Source organism: Acomys minous (assembly GCF_964271855.1).
Source record: "Acomys minous genome assembly, chromosome: 13".
NCBI classification, from domain to species: domain Eukaryota; kingdom Metazoa; phylum Chordata; class Mammalia; order Rodentia; family Muridae; genus Acomys; species Acomys minous.
The window spans coordinates 81659759-81667686 of NC_140495.1; positions in this window are offsets into that span (position 1 = coordinate 81659759).

Here is a 7928-nt window from a genome sequence, read left to right on the forward strand (position 1 = left end):
CAGGAGAGGGAGCAGGCATCTCCAAAGATGAGGTTCCTCCTGGGTAATCTGAAGGAGGACTGGAAGGTGTGCACCAATGGCTCCTTTTCACTCCGCCTCAGCCTTAGCTTTTTAAGGAATTCTGTAAGTAAAAGGCAACGTTAAAGAGGAAGTAAGCTCATGACAGACTGACTTGTGGGGGAAACCATTTTCTTTGTGTCCTTGAGGCATTTTTTTTTTAATTATTATTTCTCTCGGGGGAAAAAAATAGGTCTTCCTTAAGTGTGCTTACCCCTCTACCTTTACTTTTGCTCATCTGTATTAACTGGTCCTAGTTTACTTTCATTGCTGTGACAAACACCATGACCAAAAGCAACAGCTCCCTCAGTTCCCATTTCCCGGGGTTCTAAGATAAAGTGGTGGTGGGAGAAATATCTACTTAGCCAGATAGAGGGCTCCTTCTGGAACCAGACAGTGTGCTGTAAGAAAGTCAGATGTCAAGTCCAATAGTTAATCCAATGGGAACTGGAGTTCCTGCACAGCAGGGGTTCAAATCCAGCCTCTGCTATGAAGAGAAGATGGAATCCTGAAGAAATGCATATTGTTGTCACGGGCAGAGCCATGTCAAAACCACCAGTGCCTCAGATCTTTGGGAATGACAAGGCTTTCTTGGGGTCTCTCTATTTCTCTCTGTCTCTGTCTGTCTCCATCCCTCCATCCCTCCCTCTTTCCTCCAGAGCCCCCTCTCTATGTATGAGCGTGTTCTCATGGGTACATATATGCACATGTCAAAGGTCAGAGGGACAACTTAGAGTATTCTTCCCCAGGCACTAGGCACCTTGTCTTTTTGAGAAAGCAGCTTTCACTGACTTAGGTTAGTCTGGCTGGTCACCTGTCCTGATCCTCAGGAATCTGCCTGTCTCTTTATCCCTCCCCTCCACCCAGCATTGGTTGTGGCACATACCCCGGCCACAATGTCTGCCTTCCCCCTGCCCCCCCCCCCAGGTCCTACAGATCAATCTTAGGTCTCCATGTTTACACAGGAAGCACTTTCCCAAATGAACTACTTACCCAGTGCCCCCCCCCCACCTGCTCTTAATGTCTTTGCACCTTCATATTCTCATCTATAAGTTAGAACCGATAATAACAGCTAGCACAAAAGGCTTGAGGGAGGAGTCAACGCATGTACCCACAGGCCAGTGCTTGAGGGACGCATTTATATTGGCATGTATGTATTACTTCAAGGATGACGGAAAGGTATGTGACAGAGACTCAGATATGGCTCAAACCCCTTGGGATAAAAACCACTTGTTCAAGGATACAGGATTCAACCGAGCTTGCAGAGCCCAGGGCTGCAGGGGAAAGAGGTGATTTAGTAGGCTACGAGGTAGAGCAGGTGCGTTCTTGAAGCTCAAGCCTTGTTTTTATCCTGAAACCACTTGGGAAATTCGGGGAGATTTAGAGTTGAGGTGAGCCTCAGGATTGGGACAGGGCGGACTCCGTGGTGATAGAAAAACTGAAGATGAGTTGTTTGAAACGAAGACCGGAAGTGAAGAACCGGAGACCGAAATTTCATGGGGTGACAGTGTGCGTCTGGACAAGGGTGGAATACGGGCAAAGGTGACTTGGAGGATTCCACGTTCTCCAGCATGGGAGAACTGATTAACAGTCATGTTAGTGAGGAAGATGCAGAGCAAAGGAGAAGCCGTTCTGAGGGTGAGAAAGCAGAAAGCCCTAATTGGAATACAGCGATGATCAGCGCAGTCCAGGCAGGATGCAGAAATCTAGGCTAGCTCTTCTCCATTGGGTAAAGCTGAACCCCTAGGATATGATGGCCCTGGCAGGTGGCCCAGAGCAGGAGGATACACCCCGCAAGGGTTTCTTGTACCTTTCCCATCGCGTGCAAAAAACCAGCTGCGAACACCCGGAAGTTTATCAGCTCCCGCATCTCCGCGGTGCCCTGGTACCCTCTGTGGCTCCCTCGGAGCTAAGCCTGGAGCATGCCATGAGTGCCTTGACTTCCTTACAGAGCCTTCGTAGCCTCTGCATTCCGTGACCAGCCACCAACCGCACTGCTCAGCTCTCCCTCTGATCTCAGTCCACGGTGGACAGCCTCCCCATGCTCTGCTCTTATTCCCAGATGAGCAGGACCAGATGCGGTGAGACTCTACTTTGATCTTCCAGCATTCAGGAGCCAACTGCTCACAGACCCAGCCAGGTGTGTTTAATAGCAAATGAGGTGCCTCTGCAGCTCTCCTGGTCCCAAATGGAATTTTTTTTCTTGTTGTTTAGCAAAGGAGTTTGATGTAGTGGTTGATTATTTTGTGGGCATTTTCTTTCTTTGAGGCATCCTATAGCTCAGGTTAGAACTTACTATGTAGCTCAGGCTGTCCTCAAACTCTTAGAAAGCCTCCTGCCTAAGTCTCCCAAATGCTAGGCTTATGGATATGTCACCACCTTGATGTGTTTTCATATCAAATCTAAGTCCCTACTTTCCCAGTGTCTGGTTCTTTACCTATTTTTAATTCAAAGATTGGGAGAATTTGGGTAAGGATGGAATAGGAGTGTAGGGAGAATTTTTTTTTGAATACTGAAGACAGTACAAGTTGAATTTTAGTTGAGAGAATCTAGAATAAAGTTAAAACTTGAAGGCCGAGGCAAGAGGATTATAAGTTCAAAGTTATCCTTGGCTATATAGTAAAGTCAAGGCTATTCTACACTGCAAGAGATCCTGTCTGGGGGGAAAAAAAAAACCAGAAAGACACAAACAAAAATCTATAGGAACACCCAACAGATGAGCCCAATTTTTTTCCCTAGCTTCTCAGTTGCCAGAACAAATGAGAACCCCTCCCCCCTAGTTTCCAGGGAGAAGCGATGAGGCATAACATACAAAACCTGCAGGTCTGTGGTGTGTTTTATGTAAAGATGCCCCCAAAGTGCCTAGGAAGAGAGAGGACTTCATAGCACAACAAGAAATATTTGAAGTCATACACAAGAAAGAACTCATCAATGAGAAATGCTGATAGTCATAGAAAAGGCTTAGTGTCTGGCAGCTCAGATGGGTGGGACAAAAGGGCTTCCTTCTATTTCTCTAATGAGGGCTCTAGAAGAAAATTAGCCTGTGTGGCCGCATAGTGAAGTAACTGATGCTTTTAGGGCTTCGGAGCCAGAAGGATGCAGTGAGATTGCCCAACATCAGCCCGCCTTCACTAGATGGTTCTGCGCATGCGTCTTTGATTTTTCTGGTCTTTTAAACAAAAGTGTTATGGATCAAATATAAAAATATCCTGAACAGGCTCATGTGTTGGGACACCGTTTCACCAGCTGGGAGCGCTGTTTCAGGAGGCCTTGATACTTTTAGGACCTAATCTCTAGCCACAGGAAGTGGAGTCGGACGGAGTGGGCCTTAGGGCTTACAGCCCAGCTCAGGTGCAAGCCCAAATGCTGTGTTTCAATAGGTACCCTTCCCTCCTTAACTGAATTCTTTCCAGGTATTTTGGTGGCTGAGATGAGACAAGTTAAAGGGAATCAAGGTCAACTAGGATGAATGCTCTGCCATCTAGAGCAAAATGTGTGTCAGCCAATCCACACATAGTAGGTGCTCCTCTTTTTTTTTTTAAGCTCGGGTTTGGCCTTTTCATTTTATTCTGCTCATCGGAGCTCACCACAAAGCCTCGGGGCACTCAGCGCTGGTTTCTATTACAGCTGAAAATGCATTCAGCACCGACAGAGAGTGAAGCTCCAATTCTCAGGGCGGAAAACAAACTCCATTGTCTGCTTGTTTATAATCAGGGACATATAACCCATTATGTCTAGGACTGGCTGTGACTGCCCAGGGGAACAAAGCTGCAGCTCTTTTCCAGAGGCCCCACAGAAAGGGACTCGTGTGTACTCTGGCTTAAGCTGCAGAGTCTTTAGGACACCAATGTCTATGACTCCGTGGAATGAAAACAGGGTCCAGATCCCAGGGAAATGCCCAGCGCCCAGTGAGCCCTAGTGAATGCGGGTGGGGTGGGGGCGGGGTGGGGGCGGGGTGACTTCAAAGTGCAGTCATCTTTTCATGGGTCTCCAGTGTTCCCCACACCACTTTATGCACAACCTCCTCTCTCTCTCTCTCTCTCTCTCTCTCTCTCTCTCTCTCTCTCTCTCTCTCTCTCTCTCTCTCTCAATCTCTCTCTCTCTCTCCCCCTCCGCCTCACCCCCCACCCCACCCTCACCCCCCCCACCCCACCCCCACCCCCACCACCTCTCTCTCTCAGACCAGAAACCGATTTGAAAGACATGTTAAATAAACTGGGAGCCTCCCAGGGGCTGAGACAGTGACATTGCTGTTGTGTTTTGTTGTTTAACTATATCTTACTACTTTTCGAATGTCATATGTTGTATTTTTGAGCATATCCATTCCGCTCCCAACCCCCTCCCACATCTACCCTCCCACATCTACCCACCAAACTGTTGTGTCCTCACTTGAAAAGAGGAAGAAGAAATCCTCAGGTCCAATTATTGCTGCCTCTGCACCCTTGGGTGCACGGCCATCCACTGCAGCGTATAAGACTTTTCAGGAACTTAAAGAAAGGTAAATCTCCTTCACTAGCAGCTATCACTTATCCATAAGTCCTCAGCTAAGGATGGGGTCTTATGAGCACACGGGGCCATCCTTGATGGGATTTGGTCTGGCCCGACCTGCACAGGTCTTGTGCACACTTCCCCAAAGGATGTGAGTCATAGGTACAGCTGCCCTGTTGCGTCAGCAAAATGGTTTCCTTATGGCTAACTTCTTCCCCTGGCTCTTTCTTTCCCATCTGCTGCAATGATCCTGATCCCTGAGCCTTGGGAGGTGGGAAGGTGTGATACAGAGGTCTCATTTAGGGCTGAACACCCCATAGTCACCCGTTCTCTGCACCTTGACCAACTAGGGTTGTCTGGGTTAATTGCTGTCAACAACAAAAAGAGCTTCATTTCACGAAGGGCAAGAAATGGGGCCTTTTAATACTATGTCCGTTTATCAGAATAACAGAAGTAGGTTCTCCCCTAGGTTCTCTGACCTGTCCAAACTCAGGTTCTTGGCTAATTGGTGAACCCCACATCCCAGTGTGAGACCTTGGCTCAAAACAAGGTGATCAACTCCTGAGGAATGACACCTGAGGTTGACCTCTGCCTCCACAGGTATATGTACCTGTGTATATGCATGCACCTACGCACACAAATGTACATATACAAACCCACACCCACATGCACAGGCACACAGACACTCATGCACACATTAAAAGGATAGCCCTCACACCTTTCCAATAAAAACGTGGGTCCACTTACCCCATCCACATCACCTCTGGACCATTCTGTGCGTTAGAAGGCTGGTGGGGATGGGCACCCTTTATGATCACTAGCAGAGAGGAATAGAACATTGGTAGAAGACCCTTCGGTCATCCAGTCAGTGCTGCCACCTGCACCACTAACCCATCTCTGAGCAGATAAGGTCTTGGAAGCATTTTTAGGCATGGAACATCATGTTGTTCTGAGTCCTCTTGCCCAGTTCCAGAGGGACCTAGGAAATGCTGGTGATAAGAGCAGTAGCATTCACGCAGTCTTCAGTTAGCACTAACACTTCTCCTGGTTGGTTAAGGACAGGCAGGCATCGAAAGAGCAGATTTGGAGGGCAAGTAGAATGCATACACAGTGATCAGTGGCCAGGAATGCAATCTAGAGCCTTCTGTAGAATGTTTAGGAGCCAATCTACCTAATAATGCATTAAGTTCCTGACTATGGGCTGTAAGAACCTTTCAAGGTAGTGAGCGGAGCAGGATTTGAATATGTTCAGCATAAAGGAATGGTATATGTCTCAGGTGATACGGATACATGCACACACATATGTTTATATATAAAAATTACTGGACCGGGCCTGGTGGTGCATGCCTTTAATCCCAGCACTCAGGAAGTAGAGGCAGGTGGATCTCTGTGAGTTCAAGGCTAGCCTGGTCTACAAAGTGGTCCAGGACAGCCAGGGCTACACAGAGAAACCCTGTCTTGAAAAAAAATTTACTATGACCCAATTATTATGCAGCATATACATGTATTGAAATGATGCTTGTAGCAAAACCATAATTAATATGTGTTAATTAAAATGTATTTAGCTGGGCGGTAGTGGAACATGCCTTTAATCCCAGCACTTGGGAGGCATAGGCAGGCAGATTTCTGTGAGTTCAAGGCCAGCCTGGTCTACAAAGTGAGTCCAGGACAGCCAAGGCTACACAGAGAAACCCTGTCTTGAAAAAAAATATATTTAAATCAAATTTTCTTTTGAAAAAATTTTAAACTATACTTTTTTATTGTGTTGTTTTGCATGTGTGTTGGTGGGTATGTGGGCATGTACATGTGCTGAGGGATTCATTTTTTCTTTCTACCATATGAATCCTAAAAATTGAACTCAGAAAATCAAGCTAAGCAGCAAGTGTCTTAGCCCGCTGAGCTCTCTTGCCAGCCTTTCAAATAAAAACCTATACTATATGTGCATAGCACATGGACCTCAGCTACCTTCAGATAGTTAGCATTATTGTCATGGGATTTTTCTGGGATTTTGGTGAGCTTCTGAGCACAGTGTAACTTAATATCTGGTTTCTAAAATTTAAGCCAAGAAACGAGAGGCCAGCATGCGATGTGAGACCAGTGCACTCGGGAAGGACTCAGGGAGTTCCTCAGCTGCATTTAAATTTGCTACCAAACAATCAGATCTGATGTTCCACATATACTAGGGGATCCCAGGGACCCAAATCAGTGCAATGAAATTTTTTCAAAGCCACTAAATGGTTCCCTGGTGACCTGAGTTAATCAGATTTCACTAACAGCTTAACCACACTGTGGAAAAAGAGTTTGCATATGGGAGTCACTGGCTTGTTGCGTCTCCATTTGATCTCTTCCTCCTTTGATGCAAAATGTTTCCCACAGGGAACTTTAAAAAAAAAAAAAAAAAGCTCTGACCATTTAATTTTGGTGAACAAAAAGAAATTTTTTTATATAAAAGAAAAGCCTAACCTTGTGTGTTTTCCTCCAGACGGCCTGGCTTTCCAAGGGTATGAATTTTGCTGTTGGGAGCTTTTGCTCCCTCCAGCTGTACAATAAAGTCTTTGTTGTTGAACATTCTATTAACCACAACCCTCTACTATCCGTCACATCTGTAACCCTCAAGTACAATCATTGTTGTTCATAATCATGACCTCGGGGCTCTGCGTGGTCTCGGATGCCTTCTGAACCATCAAAGAGAACCCGCTAGCATGGGTTTGGATTCCCCGAGCACACATCAGCCAACCATGGAGGGCAGGAGTCCAGATAAATGATAGGTGGAAGAGGAAGTAGAGTAGTGCCTCAGATCTGCCACAGGTGATCCCCTGTGGGGAATGATTTATCCACCCTGCCTCAGCGGCAACCTCCTCCCCGGCTCGATCACTTTCTCCCGGGGCCGTGAGCACTCAATGCTGTCCACGGTTTCAGAAGATACAATGAAGTAAAAGCAAACATCCGTGCACCCTGTTCTCTTGTTTCTGTTTATGAAAAATTGTATATTATCCGTGGAAATAGTTCAGAAGCTTCTAAAGATCTGAGATTCGAGGGGCTGGGCAGGTGGTTCCGTTGGTAGAGTGCTTACCACAAGGTAAGCACAAGAACCTGGGTTCAGTCATCTTCACGCCCCGTGTGAAAAGCTAAGCATGGTGCCAGGCACTTGCAATTCCAGACACATGCAAACACACACACACACACATGGAGCGCACACATAACTGCCCATAAACTGCGTTTATGAGTGCGAATGAGGCACAGCCCTTTTATTTGGTGACTTCTCTGCAATGACTTTCATCCGCAGGACACCCTGTGGACACTGCTAGGCGATGACAAGATGGGCAAGGACAACCTTCACATGGAATGTTTTGCTTCTCCTGTGAAACAAAGGATAAGCAAAG